We start from the raw sequence: 22,242 nt of genomic DNA on the forward strand, positions 1-22,242 counted from the left end.
GTTAAAAGCTCAAAAACGAACAGTTAATCGCCGGCATCTCGAAACTGCTATAGATCGGAATCAGTTCATTTTTCTGACCTTGTCAATCTATTTGTTTATTGTTTTGACATGTGATCTTCTTACGTGAATTGAAAGGCCAATAAAAGGCCCGATATAAAACTTCTCGTAGCACTAGTTTATAACAAACACTTCAGGTTTTACCGAAAAGCCTGTATCAAATCAAATAAAATTATGAAAAAAACCTTTCTTCAAGGACAATTTACAGTGCGAAAAATATATGAGCATCTCAAAAATGTCATAATTTTCAATATCAATGGCATCATGTCAATAAGTTTATACAGCAGATATACTTTTTGCTGTGTTTATTATTGGAAAGGATTTGCTGTGATCTTTTCTTTTTCTATACTTAAAGGAACCAGCTACTTGGTGTTGAGAGTATAAGTTTATTTAATCAAGAATAACAAGGTACAAGTAAGGTGTATTACAGCAAAGAGAACAATATCATTCGAGTCCTGCTGGTTATGTGCATCTTACATGTATGATGGGCTCCTGCACTTTTTGGTATACTCCAAAGGTCTGTTCTTTTGGTTTGTGGCTTGCTGGTCATGTTTTTAGCCAGCTTTTGGCTAGTTCAGTATGACTCAATTTTGCCTCATGGTCTGGCTACTGGCTATGTCGGGAGAGATGCTTGCCGTTACTGACGTCTACTGGCTCCTGGCTATGTCGGGAGAGATGCTTGCCGTTACTGCCGTCTACTGGCTCCTGGCTATGTCGTGAGATGCCTGCTGGTCTGGCTACTGGCTATGTCGTGAGAGATGCCTGCTGGTCTGGCTACTGGCTATGTCGTGAGAGATGCTTGCCGTTACTGCCGTCTACTTGCTCCTGGCTATGTCGTGAGATGCCTGCTGGTCTGGCTACTGGCTATGTCGTGAGAAATGCCTGCCAGTCTGGCTATGTCGTGAGAGATGCCTCACGGTCTGGCTACTGGCTATGTCGTGAGAAATGCCTGACGATCTGGCTAATGGCTATGCCGTGGGAGATGCCTGCCAGTCTGGCTACTGGCTATGTCGTGAGAGATGCCTGCCTGTCTGGTTACTGGCTATGTCGTGAGAGATGCCTGTCGATCTGGCTATGTCGTGAGAATAGCCTCACGGTCTGGCTACTGGCTATGTCGTGAGAGATGCCTCACGGTCTGGCTACTGGCTATGTCATGAGAGATGCCTGCCGGTCTGGCTATTGGCTATGTCGTGAGAGATGTCTGCCGGTCTGGCTACTGGCTATGTCGTGAGAGATGCCTGCCTGTCTGGTTACTGGCTATGTTGTGAGAGGTGCCTGCCAGTCTGGCTACTGGCTATGTCGTGAGATATGCCTGCCTGTCTGGTTACTGGCTATGTTGCGAGAGATGCCTGCCTGTCTGGTTACTGGCTATGTTGTGAGAGGTGCCTGCCAGTCTGGCTACTGGCTATGTCGTGAGATATGCCTGCCTGTCTGGTTACTGGCTATGTTGCGAGAGATGCCTGCCTGTCTGGTTACTGGCTATGTTGTGAGAGATGCCTGCCGGCCTGACTACTGGCTATGTCGTGAGAGATGCCTGCCGGCCGGCTAGCATGTACAAGCATGTAGGTGTTCATAAGAGTCGAGGGTTGACTGGCATCAGCCACACTATCACCATCTCGTTTAAAAATATTTAGTTATGTTTTTTGGTTTATCTCTTTTGAATTCCTCTTACATTGTCTGTTACAATCTAGAGCCGTTATATCTACTACAGTGTATAAGTTAGCATTTTATATAGAAAGTAAATATCAGGTTTGGAGGCTTCTGCAACTGTAGCACACGTCTCATCATACATTTAACTGTTGGTGTTTTACCTATACCATCATTCATCACAAAAGATAATATTTCTTACATAGCACTAACTACAGAAAATGATGTGGCTTGGTGTACAGTTATTATAGACATTAGAAGTTAAATGATGCCATATGACATTGTAGAATGAGAACAGAGATGGTTCACCATGTTCTCTAGTGCCTCAGTTTTGGGCAGCAACAAGCAGCATTTCCATCTGTTCTTCTTTCAGGCTTCTCTCCCCTTAACTTCAATACATAAGTTATTGGTTTGCAGTTAACTAACTAATTTATTATTTGCTATAAGTGGTTTTCATGATGTGATATAAATAACTGTAGATAACTATAGATAACTATAAATCTTGTCTTAATAGTTTATACTACAGGGTCTTCTAGAAAGAATATCTACTAGATTCGTCCAATAAGGCATATCTTATGTACTATTAGGTGAAACTCTATAATAGTACATATAATGTTGCAGACAGACACCAACAGTAAAAGCTTCATTGAACTATTGGTTTAACCACAGCACTATAACAAAATGTCAAGTCATCTTACACAATCGCCATACATGTTAACTTGTAGGCTTACTGAGTGTGTAGATTGTGTAGATTGTGTAGATTTTGTAGGCTGTGTAATTGTGTAGGTGTGTATTCGTGTAGGTGTGTAGGTTTGTAGGTGTGTAGGCTGTCCTGGTTTCTAGACTTATTGGGTAGTGCATCATTCTCCATTTTCAATAATTAGGCTCGGCATCCCACTCAAGCAATGGTGAGAGACCGCAAGTTCTATAGGTGTCTTAGCTGTTTGCATTCGCTGCAGTAGGTAGACAACTCTTTTACTCGACAGTAAACTATTTATTCAGCATCATATGGCAGCGTCAGACTTGTATCTATATTCTCAATTAGAAAGAGCTCGTAACTCAAGGTATCTGCAAAAGAGTTGATAGTTTTTCACTATGTTTTTTCATTTTAAAAATATATGTAAATATTAATATATCTGTTACGTTTTATTAGCGTCGTCGGGCCTACTCGTGAAACATCCGCTTGTGTTTATTCATTGTTAAATTGTAAATAAGAATCCATTGCTTATGTTATCTCCTCCAACTAAGGTACAACAGCACGCCAAGGAAACACTTCTAAAAGATACAGTGATGTTGGCTTGTCAATTCAAGAGACACCTGCAGAAGCTGCCAGTCAACCAGCAATCAAGCACTCACCTGTTGATGCTCAACATAGTAGCAATACAGCTGGGTGAGTGATGAGTCTATTAATAGCATAGAATTTTTTTATAAAATTGAAATTTTTAGCCATTTCACATACATATCCAAATTTAATAACTTGTGTGTATTGGTCAGTTTTTGGAGTTTTCCTTTGTTTTAAAGTTGTTAAGGCAATAAAAATTATTTATGTAAGACTTTATAAACTCTATTTGTAGGAGCCAACTCAACCTGCCGGTTGCACAGTGTGAATATGCTGTAGTCTACAAGCCCAGCCAACACAGTGATGTCTCAAGCATGATGATAGACACAACCAGGTAAATCACGAATCTTCACTATAATCTTTACTGTAATTTTACTATAATAAGATCCGTGTCTATCCATCAGTCAAAAGCCACAGTTGGAAGGAATAGACACTGCATTATGCAGGATTCAAACCTGCAGCATACAGCTTCTGTACCACCTGCTACCACCTGCCCCAGGCCTTCACTTTACCACTCACTAGAATAACTGTGTCATTGATTATTACACCTGACAGCCGATCACAGTGAGCTGGACTGTCAGAGCACTGGTATTATTCTAAACATTTTTTCACTTTGTAAAGAAATCGGCAGTTCTTATTACTATTATTATCTTATTATTATTAATATTCACAGCATATACTTGTTTGAAAGCAAGAATTTGTAACAATAATTTTTATTTTACATTAGTTTTTACATTTCATAGTTTGTCATTTCTGCTACAAAGTGTGAATACTATCAAAATAGACAGAATAGCTTACAATGCATATAGAGAACTAGTGGTTATCATGGTTAACATTAATTAACAGGTCTATAAGTTGTACAGTGACACAAAACACAATGTAGTGTTTGGGATTGGCTACTAAAGATATTTAGTGTATTGTAAAATGAAGCTTTAAAATTTTTTGAGCAAAATAAAAGGAAGTATGATAACTCTTCATACCAAAACTTCCAAGCACAATAAGAGTAGATAACATTTTCTAAAATATTTTTTAATCGTCATAAAGCATTTGCAGCTAGGAACTTTTCTGGATTCTCTTTTTGGATTTTATCAGAGAATAATTCTACTGTGTGTGATATTTTAATAGAGCATAGCATGTTGTCATACAACTAGTCGCAAGTATATGCTATAAAATAATACAAGCTTTTCTAACATAGTGGGAAAACATTTTTCATGTTTCATTTTTCATATTTAATCTATTTCAATAAAATATAATGTAGCACATTGGAGTACAAAATTATATAATTTAAAAATTAAAACGATACAGTTTGAAATAATATAATAATCTGTGTTATAATTGTTATAATTGTTTTAATGTACTATAATGCAATAAAATTTAAGGCCACACATTGTAAGACAATTTATTTATAATCTATTAGATATAAATAAACTAGATTTATAATTTATCACATTACGAAATACATGTATAGTAAGTAGTAAATCATATTGTATTATAGAATACAGTAATGCAATAAAATGTGCTAATAATACAATAAAATAGGGTGTTGCGAGTTATTATGCAGCATAACATACATTAAGATATATTAATTTAGCACACAATAACTTAATGCAGTGCAATACAATTTAGTGTGACCTAATTCAATGCAACTGTAGGATGAACTCGTGTAATATGGTGTAATTTATTAATACATGTATATAGCAGCACTTAAGTCTATCAAACATTATTTATTAGAAATAAAACAAAAAATAATTATATTAGTATAGTATGATATTGTACAAGTTTTTCAAGTAAATCAATGTACATAACATTTATTATAAACACTCTATCATACCATAGCTACTATGTTAGCACGCATAACAGCTGGAAATAACAACCATTCACAACCAAAAAGTTTACTTTCAAAATTTTGCTATTGATGGTGTAAAACATTTTGTATTGTACAGGTTTTTTTGTACATGTTGTATATATACACAACTCTGAAAAACGTGTACAATACAAAATATTTAAATAGAAAAAAATAAATGGCATATATGCCATTTATTGCTCCTTACTTTCCCATTATACAGGGTCAAGTTTTACGCTATGCATTACGTTAAACACAATGTAAAATAGTTAGTGTTCTCTTTCAGTAAGTTGAGTTGAGCTGGTTTTCTGCGCTCACGTAATACAAACTGTATTATCACTCGTCCTGATCTTGCTTTATTCTATAGATAGTTTTATTTGCTCTTTCTACCCGCTATTTTGGGGCAAAGATTTTTTATAAAAGTGCTTTACAGTAGTCTGATCCATTCAAGTGTTAAAAATCCTCTCATTTTTATTACTTTTTTAGAGAAACTGAGGAAGAGACAGCATATGAGAGTGGACCAGAGATTACACCTTACAAATATGCATGAGAGGAACAGGCTGATTGTTAAAAAAGAATAAACTTGATAGAGGCACAAACTCTTTCCTTTTAAATCACATCTCAGTCACTTCAGTGTTCTTCAGTTTATCTTTCACTATCAAAATTGGCATTATTTGAAACTAAAAATAATTAACTGGTGTTCCCTTCACATGCTACATTTTAACACATTGCTAAAATAGTAATAACTATTATAAAATACCCTGATACCTGCTGTAAGGTTCCATGTTTCTTGTGTAGGTTCTTTTCTTTATCATTATCATTTTTATTATGGATTTTATCAGCTCGATCCTCAGCCTATTTTAGTTGGCATCTGGTTAAAACCCTCCACCCACGATATTCAACACCTTTCTCAAAATAGCCACCAATCCTAGTAGAGCAGATAAATGCATGTGTCCATCTCCTTGATGCCCATCGTGCCAAAGATATCTTCCAGTTTAGTTACAGCTCTCAGTTTTTTTCAACAAAGGGAGTACTTTTGTATTCTTATTTCTCATGTGAGTTCTAAATATTATTTTACCTTTTTCGTCTCTTTTTTCCTGTTCTATTGTAATTGAGAAGTGTGATAACTATAATCCATGGGTAGTCATTTTCTCTGTCTTTGACCACAGTGTCTGGGCACCATTATTATTAATTGTGTAAACCTTGGAATACAATAGATACAAATTAGGAGCTTGTTTAATCAGTGCATCATGCACAGGAATACCTCAAATCTAGGCGTAATGTAATACACTCAGATTTGAAGTAATTGCTAAGCAATTTAAAATCCTTAGGTTTTCACCGCAAATTTTTAAAAGATGCCCTCTAGTAGTTAGGAAATTCTTTGGCAACACGCAGATGCACAAACCTCAAACTCTAAACCACAATTGAGGCAATTTTTCTCAATTATGAAAGAATAATAAAAATGACTAACAACATTAGACTAACAACGTCTAGGCCAGATGTAACAAAATACTTTAAATTTAGACAAAGACTTTATTACGCTTAGGTCCGACAATTCATTAAAAGATATACTGGTTCAATAGGTAGCCACAAAATCTCAGCTGTAATATTAGACTTTTTAGTTACCTACTCTTGTCAATATCTCGTAAGAATTGGGTAGACAACTACCATGGTGTGTGTGTGTGGTGTGCTTGGTGCGCGCTTGTAGTGCACGCACATTCGGGTTCTGTCCAGTCTGACCCTTCCATTCCTTCCGTCCCATCCGTCCCGTCTGTCTCAATCGTCCCGTCTGTCCCATCCCTCTCGTCCGTCCTGACCGTCTCATCCGTTCCTTCCATTCCATCCGTCCCCTCTGTCCAGTCTGTCCTGTTTGTCCCATCTGTCCCATCTGGCTCGTCTGTCCTGCTGGGCAAACATGTCAACATGTTTTGAAAAATTTTGTGTAAGCTTTACACTCATATTTCCTGAACCTTTCATCAAATTGCCAAAAATGCTTGATTTCTGAGCTGTTGGTTACATGAAAACCAGACTTTTACATTAACACTTAACTAAAGACTTTAGAATGTGCTCCACATGCATTAAGGATAATTGCTCTGAATGAACGTGTTCATAAATTGTCGTCATGACAAAAAGTGTAGCAATATTTGTTAAAAGTCTGTGTGCATCCTGCAGGTTAGCTAATTGATATTGAAATCAATCTTAGCAAGTTCAGGCCTAACACTAGTTCTAAATAATGCACATATATGTGTACTAGAAATTTCCTTGTCATACAGCCCACGACCAAAGTGATAATGGAAAAAAGAAAGGGTAGTGCCAGTTTAGAAATGCAATATTAGCAGTCAAATGGCACTGCAGTGCAATAGGATAACTGCAATGGTAGCTACAATGATAGCAGTAATGTACAGGGTGTTATTATGTACAACAAACAGCAATAATGAAAGGAAAAGATTATATGTTTATATCTTCCCCCTGCAATAGGAGAAATGCAATATTAGAAGTAAAATGGCAAGTTGCTGTGTAATATACACAGTTTAAAAGTTGGCTGTGTTGAATGTAGAATGGTTTTGACAGTATCTGTAACAGAAAGCAAGCATTAGCATTCACGTGTGTCTGAAGTTTTTTTTCCAACTTGAGCAAGATAAAGAAATGGGCCATGTCACAGAAACAATGATTAAGTTGGGTGTGTAAGATTTAGAGTTATCTACACTAGTAGAAGGAGAAAATTCCTAGTTATTTTGAAAAAAAAATGATTTCAGCTTAATTACAACAGATTTTATGGTCGATAAACTGAATGCATGTTTACCATTAGTGCAAGAACATAGTTTTGAGAAAACTGGTGTCAAAGTTTGAGAAACGAAAACCAATGTCCAGTTTTGTTTACATTTCAAAACGTCATAGCAACCAATATCAAGAAGTTGTGATATTTATCTACCCTAGGACACTTATATTTCGCTAGTATTTAGTTTCGTGAGTAGCACACAGAGTAAGATTTTGCTGCAACTTAATTTTGCGGCTCTGATGAGTGCGAAAATATAGTGGTGTGAAAATAAATGCAGTGGAAAAAACATTACATTCCTTAGGTCCAGTTCACTAATAAGAAAAAAAATTCAATTTGGGAATAGTTCGTATTTGTAAACCACAGGTTGAAATGTGTGGGTGAGATCGACAATTCAATTTGATCACTTGCTGCCATTTGTTTCTTAGACTATCAATGACGTCTAGGCCCCTCCCGCCGTGACTTTCACACTCGAATCCCAAGAAGAAGAAATCAGATAGGTAACAACCAACTTCACAACCAAAACTGTATAACCCTTATGCTGCCATAAACGCATTTATGCGTTTTCTAGGGGCCACTGACATAAACACATTTTCTGACTTTCTCAGCAATTGTCTGGTAACCTGATTTTATTATTTGTTGACCACATAACCCACGGTCTTTAAGTGTTTTATGAAATTGACTGTGTTGTCCGAAGATTTCTCTATAAAATCAGCCTAAAACAACGAAGCAATTTTAAACTTTTGTTTGAGAATTTTTAATCTAAAAACGAACATTTTTCTGTGAGTTCATTAACTACCCGCGCGAGTCATAAAACAGGTAATTAGTTGTTGATGACATAACAGACAATTTAGATTTTCGTGATTATACAGATAATTAAAGTAGAACTTGAAAAATACTGTAGACATATCATGAAGCATTATCGGCAATTTCGGTAAAATGGCTGGCACTAGGCCGGTAACGAATTTGTACATGATTGGCAGTGAAAGAGATAATGTGGTTGGACCTGATGAGGGTTGATATTGTTTCTGGATAGTAATAAAATTCATCACTGCAATAATTATTCTTCAATTTTACGACTTCACCTACCAGACTTTCATCCTCATCAGTTACAAATTCGGTGACTAAACTGATATTGCTTTGCCATGCTGCTCAGTTGGTGTATTAGCTATAATGAGTTTACCAGAAATTTCCCATTTATCCTAACCACAGACGAAAGTTGTCTGCATTTCTAATATTACGATTTTATTGTGGATATCAACGAACAAAGCTATTTAACTTCGCGTTTTCGCTCGTTCGTTATGATAGTTTAGTTTCGCTCATTAAATTTTCGCGAGAGGATTACACCGCGAAAGCGCGAAAGTTAGATGCCGCGAATACATAAGTGTCCTAGGGTAGATTTCTGTATTTATATTCAAAAATTATGCTGAATTTAAAAATTTTAACAGATTTTAGCTGGTTGTTATAGAAATAGCTGTATATTGTTATATGCGTTATCGAAGTATTTGACTTACTTGACAGCACAATAACATCAATGATTTATCACCGTTAGCTCTTCTCCAATCTAGACTAATTTTACTGTGGTTGATTAAGTGTAGGCAAGCCGCCTGGTTTGTTCAATGATTGATTAAAGTGTGAGTTCAATTTATGTGACTTGACCCAGATCTTTAGTGCAAGCCTCAACTAGCTAAGCTCTGATGTTGATTGTTAGCAAATAGCAACACTCTTTATTTCATGAACCAAAACCTAATATACAGTAACAAAGTTCTAGAATATGAGAAAGATAACAAATAGTGAGAAAACTAAGTAATATAAATCTCTTACGCCAACAGCAAGCTGTGTCTGCCCTTAAAGCTCAGTCTTACACGTCTGTAAGTGTCACTGCCAAAGAGGCTGAGCTATTAAAAACACTAGCTTTTATAGGCATTTAGGAAAGCCTGAGGACGGGTATATAATGTTTGTATCATATACTATGTTGTAGGAGTAAGTCCATTGGAAGGAACACTGTCTTTGGATACGTCACATGGAGAGCGCCGAGATTGTGGCTGGATGCTAGTATTGCATAATATTGTTTCCGTCAGCACCGTAATATGTCATGGAAAAATACCGGCTTAGGGTGAGGGTAAGTTCAGATACTTTTGGTAGAGCTTGGGGATGGGTGGATAGATGTAGTTACTCCCAAATTCCTTGGCGGTTTCCATAGGCGGTGTTGACTCATCAGTTTCCAGATTGATGTATTTTAATTTTGACATTTCCAATTAGGGAATCTTTTGATGTCTCTTAGGCGTCTCGATGCTTGTTCGAATTATAAGCTTGTACGGCGGTCTGGCTACATTCCTTGTTGTTATTTTGTTTTCGGAGTATTTCCATACAACAATATCTATTAGAAAATGTAGGCCTATTACTAAATCTTTCAGATATTAAAAATGGCTGGCAGTACAGTGATATTTGGCACAGCCGTAGTATCATCAACAAAATCTTTAGAAAAATAATCAAAGTAACATATTACACACCATCGGTCACTATGTACTTTGATCTTGTAAATTCAAATAATTATTCTGATAACTAAATCTCATAATAATCTTTTAAAATTGAATAATTATTTCTATAATTAAATATTGTAATAATCTTATAAGAATTGTTAAAAAAATATCATCATCATTTCCTTTACTTTCGCTGCTTTGGACATCATTAGGAATATGAAAGTACTCATTATAAGTGTCCATAAGGTCAAAGTTATCTTTAAAATTAGAAAAAAAAGCAATTACTTTTCAGTACTTCTGCATTTATTACAGAAACCTTTTGTCAATTGGACAATGCCATAGACTGGTGGAATATGCATGTTTTTTTTGTGAAATGCTCATGACTTTATGGTTCTACCAGCTTTCGCACAGGTTTATGGGCATTTTGTTGGCCAGTCTTAATTTTGATTAAAAAGGCTTGTCAGGTTTTACTGGCAATTGTAGGTCAAACTAACCTTTATATTTATGTATAATCCGATCAGATGGGTAATGTTTAGGATATTGTCTACACTTTTCAAAGACTTGGGAACATATTTAAATAGGTTTATATGGGTTTTGTATCGTTATTATAGTTAAACAACACTACACCAAATTGGTTAAACTTTTTGATAGGATTTCGGTAAAAAGATTTGGGTACGGCCATTGATGAATAATTTTCGGGAGATGTGTGCACATATGCATTTATCATAAAGCTCCCAAACAATCGCTTTGCTCGTATTTGGTCGCAGAATTAGTACTTTGCTGAATTTAGAGCAGTAGAGTAGCTCAAGCATAAAAATAGGTTTATTTTCAATACAGTTACATCAAGCAGGCCGATCGTGCACAATAATGTGAAAGAGTCTTAACACAAATTTTAGAATAATCATAAAATATATGAATTTGTGTTTCTAACTTCTAGTTGTGCAAACGTGTATCACTCAAATGTTTTGTACACTTTTATAGCCTGGGTCAAGCTGTTTATAGTCTCCAACTATTAGAGACACTGTATGAGTAATGTTAGTGTTTGATAGAAGTGAGTTTAAGGAGGAAGTTGATATATGGCAATTGATCAGAGCCTCTCTTTTGTGTGTGTTTACTTTGTTTAATATAGTTCATATTTCAATTCTTTCAATAGCTATGAGCATTCTTCACACTCACTTAGTAAGTTGCCAGCGCTAGTGTAGGCAGCAGTTGAGCTATGATGGAAACTGGTAATGTTTACATGAGTATGTGGCTCTCACTAATACTTACATGTAGCTGCTTGATATGTACAGGTGAGTCTGCTTTATACTAGCACATAGAGATGTACTAAGCTGCATCTATACTAGCTCTTTGCGCAACATTCTCTTAACTCTTACACACAATTTAGCACTTGCGTGATTACAACCATATATAAAACATTATAAAACCGTATATAAAACATTTATCTCCGTTATCAACTAAAGTCTCTTTGATATAGCAGCTTTGGCAATGACAGCTTAACAACTGCTTTGAATAAAGCTTCTATTGCATGCTTACTGCATCATTTATAAGAAGCTTACCTGGTTGAATTAGTTTTAAAAATAATTTAGCACAACCCAGCATGTGAGATGATGTAATGTACTGATAGGATCAATCGAAGAATCACCAAAATACTGCTTTAGAAGAGTACATGTGAATACCTGTGGCTTTATGAGTTCTAAACTATCAGTTTCATTGGCAGCTTCTCAATTAGCTTTTTGACCATGTTATATTATTTTAGTTAACTAAAATGGTTTTTTTTACAGCTGAAATTTTTAAACTGATAAACTGCATTTAAAAAATTTATTAAACATAATATTATCATATGTCCTTATAGGATAAAATTAAATGTACAGCTAGGATAGCTCAGCAATTGAGTTTAAGGCTGCATGCCCCAGTATTAGAGGCTCCCTTATTAAACTAGCCTATCGTTCATTAAGATATTTTGTTAAACTTTTTCAATGGTGTTCCCAACCATATTGGAAGTACTTCTAAGGTCTATGAAATATGGTGACTGTCCAATATTGAGTCATAGAATGTTTTTCCTCCACTGACTGCTATAACATGGTACCTTGAAAACTATACTAGTACCCAAGCAGTCTAGTATGCAATGAGAGATTCTCAGGTGTGTTTGGAAAATCTTTAATGAATTGTTTTCTTCAAACTTCTATATTTTTTTATCTTCGATTTTGCTGTTTTTTGCTGTCATGAAACATAGAGATTAAAATGTTTTATTATTTTAACATGTCTGCAGGTGTTTGATATATAAGCCCAGGTGTTAGAGTTTTGGTCTACTATGTCGAATGTCATGAGTTCGAGTCTCATATAAAGCAATATTTTATACTAACCTTTAATCATAGCTTTGAATTGGCAGATGGAAGGAAACCTCTACTATTTTAACAAAGATTAATTCAAATTTTAATTAGTCGTAAAGATTATTCAAGATGCAAGTGTAAAGAAGCAAACCAAGTTTCTCTACTTGCTCCCAAGAATCTAACCACTTCAGTATGACGCAATAATAGTATTTGTTTTTCAACTATATATACAATATATGGGTACAGTTAAATATTTAATAGACATATAAGTAGCTGCACAGTGTGAGACTTCGATGCACTCTTCTATTTTAGGGCTCTTTTTATATTCTTCATGTGCTGTTAAGCCCTGCTCCTCGGTCACATGACCGACTTGGTACTTACTCCCGGCTGACAGGAAGATCTAGCGAGTGCCATGTTGTTGGCCAAGTCGAGGGCCGGCCCAGTCCTCGCATCGGTCACTTTGTTGTCTTCTCTTTTCTCTCTCTCTCAGCTCTGGCTCTGGCGCTTGGCCACCACACTAGGTTAAAGAGTTTTTACCAGTTTTACCTCTATTTTACTATTCTCCTTGCTTTAATTTCATTAAAAAAGTTTCTAAAAAAGTCTTAATCCAATTATTTTTTATAATATTAAGTTATCACTTTTTTTACAATTTAGGTATAACAGTTATTAAATGTTTGTGTATCTAATCAAAGTTTAAATTGGTTTGAAAAAAAAGAAACTATTGTAAAAAATTATAATTCTGTTGTATGGTTTTTTCAATTCTGTCAAAGTTCAAAACGTCTGGAAAAATTACTAATTTAGTTCTGTACATAAGAATCTAGTTTAGAATCTAGATGCATACAGAGACAGACACTTTACTGATAATACATTTTAACAACAGTATTATTATTACACAAGCCAAGCTAGTGTTGTTAGTCTACGGTTGTTTATTTATACAAACTACACCAAAAATAAGACTAGATTATTCAGATCAATGCCGCTTTAGTATAATATTTATCTTTTGTATGTAGCCCAGGCAAGACTGACTGATTTTACGACTCACAACATTTAATTTGTTGTAGCTTGACAGTCTTTTTTGATCAATATATATGTCTATTCTATGAAAACCATATTAAATAGGAAATCTCCTTTTTCTCTTCTTATTCTTCAGACTAAGTTTTATTTCAAAAAAGCGTTTCTTCAACAATTTCTCCATGGGATTTCTATGCTGACTTATTTAATGCTTTGACATAAATTATTATAAATGCTGAACCCATTTTATTAATTATTATTATTTATTTGTTAGTAAACTACAAAAGAATAACAGTCCTGCACTGTAACTCTAGTCTGACTTCATTTTCATTGACTTCATTTCTAGGCTGTACATCGTTTACGTGCACCTCACTTCTTAAGTATAACTAAACTCATTATTATTCGCACTGATACTGGAGGTGGATACTATGCGCCATGCAGTTGGCCAACAAATTAGTCCATCATAGATAAACTTTCAACGTTAAAACTACTTTCTGTTGCTTTACTATTTTTAAATGATTTTCAAATATAAAAAATATGTAAGCAAATTACAAAAATCTGAATTATTTCAGTTTTATTTACCGATCTTGTATGTACAAGCAGCTCCTTACATGTGCTTTTATATTTGAGGGCTGTTGTCATTTTTCGTATGAAACATAAAAAAGCTTGAAGCACTCTCATACTGCAATTGAATTTTTTGATTTTAGAATTTTTGTGTAAAAATCCTAAAATGTTTTAGTATTACTGCAGGTAGTTTGTAGCTTGGTTTAGTATCCTTACTTAGAGCACCTTCTGCAATGCCAAATGCTTTTTACCTATAAATGGAACCTACTAAATTAGATGTATATAATATTGTAAAGGTTTGGCCTCGGTAGCTGAGCCAGCCTTACTTTCCTAACAAGCCGGTGCAGTCTGAACACTGGGCCTTCCCCTCGTCGGCCTGCCTGACATACCTAGTGGTCTGATCAGGCCGCGGCTGGTTGCCCTCAGTTCAGGCTCACTTGGAATACTAACACGGCCTCCTCTCTGAGACCCTATCTTGGCTAGTCTAGGTCCCGGCTAGCTTACTGTAGGGCCTGATCTCTAATGCTATTCCATTTCTGATCAGGTCCGGTTGTAGCGTAGCCAACCCCTAGCCTTCCTTAGGTATCTCCCAAGCAGTTCATACTTGAAGCCAGATCAGTTCTGGCAGAATGATCCTAACTAAGCCAACCAGACAGGCATAAACGTGATCAGTTCGTAAGAATAAATGTAGTCTATTTAATATATATATAATCAGCACATATGCAATACTGCAGCGTTAAACAGCATCGAGTTCACAAGTAAAAATCCCAATGAGTTGGCCTGTGCCTTCTCCTTATATACGGTTTCACTCCGGCCACTTACATAATGATTATGTAACACCAAATGCGTTGTGGAATGCCTGTGAGGCAGGCCTAGATAATAACATATAATGGTATGGCGGCAGGTCTGTGAGGCAGGCCCAGAAACACAGTATTATATAATAGGGTATAAAAGAAGCACACACAAGGTTATTACATAATAAGATAGAAAGGAAGCACACCTAAAGTCATAACAAAGAATATCGGTGTCTAAAGCTAAGAGCATGGTTAGCGTTTGTCCAGTCCTCCACAATATTGTGTGAAGTTTAAATTTAAATTTGTTTATGCTTTAAAGACTATAAATTTATAGAAAGATTTTAAAGCATCAACAGCTCAATTAATTTTATTGTTTTTATGTGCTTCAGTGCATAATAAATATCAGAACTATAGATATTTCACAGTGTCTAAGTTTTTTTAAAGTTCCAATTACTAGCGATCATTTTCAGTCACTAAGAAGTTGCTTAATGGTCTCCTGTAGTAAGTTTCTAAACATTTTGATATCAATGCTAATCAAATGCGGTCTAAAAACATACTTCTCTTACAAAAAACTGTTTTTATTATCATAGTCAAGTAGAATGCTCTCTGAACTAGTATAAATATATGATACTGGTCTGCTCTTTAGTTAAAAGCAATGTAGGAATTTACAAACATGCTTTTAGTCTCTAATGCTATCTGGTGTCTTGCATAAAATGAACAGATAAATGAGTGAACATTTTGAAATATAGAGCTTTTAAACAATAGAAAAGCTTTTCATTACAAAAGTGTGATAAAAGTAACAGCTAGCAATTTTTATAAACATTTGCAAATCAGGCCATGTTGTTGAAGATTAATTTTAACCTTTTTTGTAGCTGAAGAAGCTGATTCTATGGAACTATGTAAAGACAAAACTATCATATTTAATGATTACTCAGCAGTTACAGTTCAGAGTCCCGACTATCCTAACAATTACACTATATCTAATAAATGTAGAATGGCACTTCTAGCTAATATTACTGTACCTAAACCGTGTTTAGTACAAGTAAAGCAAGCTTCTACTAGTGATTGTACAGTACCTTATGCTGTACTGATTTTTAACTATACGACTCCATCTGATCAGAATATCATCTGTGATTCTAAAACTATTGAAAAGGCTCACATGATCTACACAAGGCTAAATAATGTTGATGAATGGTTAATTCTACGTCTACCAATTGGAACAGGATCAGCATTCCTCCTTCGGGTGTCAGGTACAGCATTGTTATTACCTTATGGTGCTTATTCTTAATAATTGCTTACCTTCAAAAATTGAATAGACACATAAAAAAATAATTAAATTTTATCCATCTCTTTTTTGTCGCATCTTCAACAGTTTTATTTTTGTTATCTCAACTACAGCAAATTTTCTGACACTTCTATCTAAAAGTTTCTCCAGAGTATTGTGAGGTCGGTATTTCAACAAAAACCTATTAGGTTTGAGAGTTTTTTCACAAAACGTTGAGAGTCAGTGATTATTAAGGCAACTATTAAAAGTGTCATTTAGACAGTAGATTCTAACTTCTACATAACAACCTTAAGATTTACCAACCTGGCTTGTATAATATCATTGAAAATATATCACAACAAAAGTTACTGTTCATTCAAATAGTGATAAATATGAAAAAATAGATAAAACTGATCACGTTAAAATAAAGAATATTATAAAGTCTTAATACATGGGTCTACGGTTACAGCAGAAATGAAGCAATTGGCTTTTAGAACTACCAATTTGAACCGGATCAGCATATCTCCTTCAAGTTTCAAGTACAGCATATTCATGGGTTTATTTTACTTCACATGTTTTCTGTGCACTAATCTTTGTCAAGCATGTTTCAATAGCTTTGTGCAAAGTTCAACTGATCAGTCGTGTTCCTGTAGCTTCTGATACTAGTTACATAGTTTAGATTAATGTAAATGTTGAAGGTCCACTTCTTTACTGTGTCAGTCATTGTTTATATCTAACGAGCATTGGTTCTGGAGTGTTTTGAGGCAGAGAACTACTAATGGCTGGCTACTAAAAAGCAGAGATCCACTAATGACTGGCTACTAAAAGGCAGAGACCTGCTAATGGCTGGCTACTAAAAAGCAGAGAACTACTAATGGCTGGCTACTAAAAGACAGAGATCTACTAATGGCTGGCTACTAAAAGGCAGAGAACTACTAATGGCTGGCTACTAAAAGGCAGAGAACTACTAATGGCTGGCTATTAAAAGGCAGAGAACTACTAATGGCTGGCTACTAAAAGACAGAGATCTACTAATGGCTGGCTACTAAAAGGCAGAGAACTACTAATGGCTGGCTACTAAAAGGCAGAAAACTAGTAGGGCCTAATGGCTGGCTACTAAAAGGCAGAGATTCACTAATGACTGGCTACTAAAAGGCAGAGATCTACTAATGGCTGGCTACCAAAAGGCAGAGATCTACTAATGGCTGGCTACAAAAAGGCAGAGATCTACTAATAGCCGGCTACTAAAAGGCATAGATCTACTAATGGCTGGCTACTAAAAGGCAGAGATCCACTAATGGCTGGCTACTAAAAGGCAGAGATCTACTAATGACCGACTACTGAAAGCTTTTTTTAAATGCTCAGATTTCCCGATAACAAGATTGCTGCAAGTTTTGGTTGTTTTGGTAAATTTGCTTTTAATTTTAACATTCACATATTATTTAAGTTTTTTTCTGTGTAACAGTGAGTGCATTACAATGGGGCAGCAGGGTTCTGTGTAACAGTGAGTGCATTACAATGGGGCAGCAGGGTTCTGTGTAACAGTGAGTGCATTACAATGGGGCAGCAGGGTTCTGTGTAACAGTGAGTGCATTACAATGGGGTAGCAGGGTTCTGTGTAACAGTGAGTGCATTACAATGGCGCATCAGGGTTCTGTGTAACAGTGAGTGCATTACAATGGGGCAGCAGGGTTCTGTGTAACAGTGAGGGCATTACAATGGGGCAGCAGGGGTCTGTGTAACAGTGAGGGCATTACAATGGGGCAGCAGGGTTCTGTGTAACAGTGAGTGCATTACAATGGGGCAGCAGGGTTCTGTGTAACAGTGAGTGCATTACAATGGGGCAGCAGGGTTCTGTGTAACAGTGAGGGCATTACAATGGGGCAGCAGGGTTCTGTGTAACAGTGAGGGCATTACAATGGGGCAGCAGGGTTCTGTGTAACAGTGAGTGCATTACAATGGGGCAGCAGGGTTCTGTGTAACAGTGAGTGCATTACAATGGGGCAGCAGGGTTCTGTGTAACACTGAGTGCATTACAATGGCGCAGCAGGGTTCTGTGTAACAGTGAGTGCATTACAATGGGGCAGCAGGGTTCTGTGTAACAGTGAGGGCATTACAATGGGGCAGCAGGGGTCTGTGTAACAGTGAGGGCATTACAATGGGGCAGCAGGGTTCTGTGTAACAGTGAGTGCATTACAATGGGGCAGCAGGGTTCTGTGTAACAGTGAGAGCATTACAATGGGGCAGCAGGGTTCTGTGTAACAGTGAGGGCATTACAATGGGGCAGCAGGGTTCTGTGTAACAGTGAGGGCATTACAATGGGGCAGCGGAGTTCTGTGTAACAGTGAGTGCGTTACAATGGGGCAGCAGGGTTCTGTGTAACAGTGAGTGCATTACAATGGGGCAGCAGGGTTCTGTGTAACAGTGAGTACATTACAATGGGGCAGCAGGATTCTGTGTAACAGTGAGTGCATTACAATGGCGCAGCAGGGTTCGGTGTAACAGTGAGTGCATTACAATGGGGCAGCAGGGTTCTGTGTAACAGTGAGTGCATTACAATGGGGCAGCAGGGTTCTGTGTAACAGTGAGTGCATTACAATGGCGCAACAGGGTTTAAAACAAAATTGAAGCATACGTTAAATAACAATGATTTTGACAATTTAATTTTTGTTAATAAATTTGTAGGAAATAACAAAAAAATATTCAGTTAGCACTTCTTTTGGCCTACTAAGACTAAAGCAAAAAGAATTTTGAGCTCCGACTTGTTTTCAGTTATTCAGAACTGTAAATGGTGACCTACTTAAGAAATAGCGGCAAAAAATAGCGATATTGCTATACGTACAACAGTAAGTTAATGAATATATGTTCTGATAGCTTGAAAAATGTTCAGGAGCTCACAAAAAATAAAAAATTGACTAGTTAAGCTCAAATCAAGAAAATCAACAAAAAATGTATGTCAACAAATGATGACCAAGAAGAGTTATGCAAAGCTATTGTACATAGATTTCGTAAAAGTGTGCTGAAAATATTTTTCTACATCATCAAGTAGCTACTAAGGAGATTATTGAAAAGTTCATGGTGTTGAACATGTACTGGGTTTACCTTCTTCAAATGGGTTTGGTATTTTTTTACTCAGAATCACAGAAAAGGTAAAAGCCAACGGAATTAAGTAGATGCCATTTCGCTTTGCAAAATTTGTGTGAAGGCATTCACTGTGGGACTACTATTCGACGTCACAGAAACACTCCTTGTCGAGGGATTCAAATCGAGTGTGATGAAATGCACTGAATTTTTTACCTCTGCTGTACAGGTAAAAGATTCAGGGCATTTTATCTCACGTCATATGGTACATTCTAACTACTACTGCCAACAATAGGGTGCTCGTACCACAATGATGATATAATTACATTTTTATTTATTTTATTACCTTATTCATTAAATAACTGAACCTACTGCTTGTACAGATTTCCACTGAATTTATGCCAACCTTTTTCTAGGGTTAACTCTTCTAACTTAGAAAAAAATTTTTAACTTAAGACAATTGTCCTTCATGGGAAAATAGTTGTATAGCAAGTAGTAAACTATGTTGCTGTTTTTTAATATACATGTAGAGGAATTAATTTATTAGTAATTTGTTATTATTAATAACAAAAAAATTCTGATCAAGAATTATGGATGAATTAGGACAACAGGTGAACAAAGCGCTAATTGAAAAGTGACCCAAAAGCGAGTCTATTTCAACAAGTTCTGCTTTTAGGAGTACATCAATAGTCTTGGAAAAATTGATAAAGCGCATACCGAATTGTTAGAACAGTAAGGTACAAAATCATTGGGAGAGGTCAACTCCAAATTCATATGAAGCATGAAAGCTCAGCAATAAACATCTACGCAAATTGTCAACTTCTATCAATAATGATCATGCAAAGACTACAACTGAGTAGTTTGCAGAATTGGTAATATCGTGAACATGTCCATGTTACTTGCATATGCAGTCGCAATGAGCAACCACTAGGTGCACAATATATAAACATCATGACTCTTGCGCTGGTTTATACAATGACTTGATATAACGTAGATTAGTAAATCTATTAGTAAACTAGAATAGTTTCATGTCATTGCAAAAATGTAGTTGAAGGCACTTTAATACTCAATATGTGTACTGAAAATAATCTTTTAAAAATAGTTGTTGATAAAAATAAAGGCATAATTTATCAGCTTACACATAAATTAACCGCCTTAAAAATGGTAGACAAGCGAGAGTTGCGGCAACTCAAATTTATCACTGTGGTCATTCCGAATTTACCCGCTGCTACAAAAAGACAAGAAAAAAATGCTGTCAACAAATTTCTCTACTCTTCAATCAGATACATTTATATCTTCAAATGAAGTTTCAGACTACCTTCAATTTTGCTTTAATTACGCCATGCATTTCCTGGCTATTGCAAACAATCTCTTTGAAATATTTGACTTTTAACAAGATGATAGAATTGCTATATAGACTTAAATAGCTAGCAGTTTTAAAATTTCAAATAATTAGTCAATTTCTTTTGATGACAGGACTCGTGGTATGCATACTGGAACCGAATGCATCAATAATTTCGAAGGAACCCACAGTGTATAAAGGTTTATTATTACTGATTAGGAAGCAAGACCATTTCCTAAAGCAAGATTGCTTGATAGTTAGACTAAAGCATCTGTTGGCAATCATGGAGCAAGTAGTCTAGTTATACAGTATAAGATAGCAATCTGCTTCAATACATCGATAAGTCTGAACTAACTGTACAAGCTAGCAGAGGCTTTTGTGCAGGATATTCCGGTAATAGTATCAGTGTAGAACTAGTATCAAATCCAGGTTAAATCTTAGTATCTTTTGGCTGTTAGTTGTGTAGCTCTAGGAGATCTGCGAGCCAGCAAGGTATTTCAGCATAAAACTTTCTAATACTTAAAAGCCTATTCTTTTTCTATGAAGAAAGTTTTTTCTAGAGTATAACCACTCTATTAGCATACACAGTGTTAACTAATAAAAAGAATCTATGAAATCAAGTCATTCTAATAATAACTAGTACTAACCACTGTTACAAGTAGTTAGTACATGTGAATGGTTCTCACTGATTTTGACTGGTAAGAACAAAGGAATCGATATGTACTTTAACCTGTATTAAGTTTGAACATTTTAAAGTTTATCAAGTCATCCGGTAAAAGGTTAGTTGAAGTAGAAATATGCTTTGAGAGAGTAAAGTGTTAAATAAATTGTGCTGAATTATTGTTATAGACACTAAATGGTAAAAATATTTTGCAGAAATTAGTTGTGTGTCTTGCATACCACCTCCTATGCATGTTCTTTGCCTGTATTTGAAGAAATATTTTTTGTGAATTTGAAAGTGTTTGTTGCTGTTTGAAGGTTTTGTCATATTTAGTATTCTATACAAAATAGATTGTGATTTTGTGCATAAAGAATGTATATGCGACAGCATTGCTTCTGTTTTAGTAATTCCAGTAACAACCACTACAACCTTTACAACCCCTCTAAGCACTACAACCCCTACAATCTCCACAACTACTCTAATCTTTTCAACCACTTCAGCAACCTCACCTACGCCAACTTCTCCAGCAACTACAAGCTCTACAGATAGCTTAAACACAAAAACAGGTAAAACCGCAAACTTTTTTTATTGAAGCTATCATGAAGCAAAGTTAGCTATTTCTTAATTACAGCAGTCTTGTTTTCTTTTTAATATCCATAACAGAAACATCTACCAAATTATAATGTGTCAAGCCTGTGTACTTTTACGTGTCTATGGAGTAGTTGAGCCAAACCAGTTGTTTGGTATTTTAAAATGTATTGTACCGTTTGTCTGTATTATACGAGTTTCACAATGCTAGCAGTAGTAAAGATATACCCACCTCTGGTTTCTAAACAAACTTGTAATTTCAAACTAAGAAATGACTCTGGTCATGCTGAATATATCAAACTATTCAGTGAATATTTTTGTGTGTTCTGTTTTAGTAGCGGTTATCAGCTGTTCAAACTGCCAAGGATTGACTTAGTTGTTTGCATTTTATTTTTAAATGGGAAGTTCCATTTTCATAAATTCTATAGAACCAAAACTAAAGAAGTCACACCTGTGGTA

The sequence above is a fragment of the Watersipora subatra genome, chromosome 2, assembly GCF_963576615.1.
Source record: "Watersipora subatra chromosome 2, tzWatSuba1.1, whole genome shotgun sequence".
NCBI lineage: Eukaryota > Metazoa > Bryozoa > Gymnolaemata > Cheilostomatida > Watersiporidae > Watersipora > Watersipora subatra.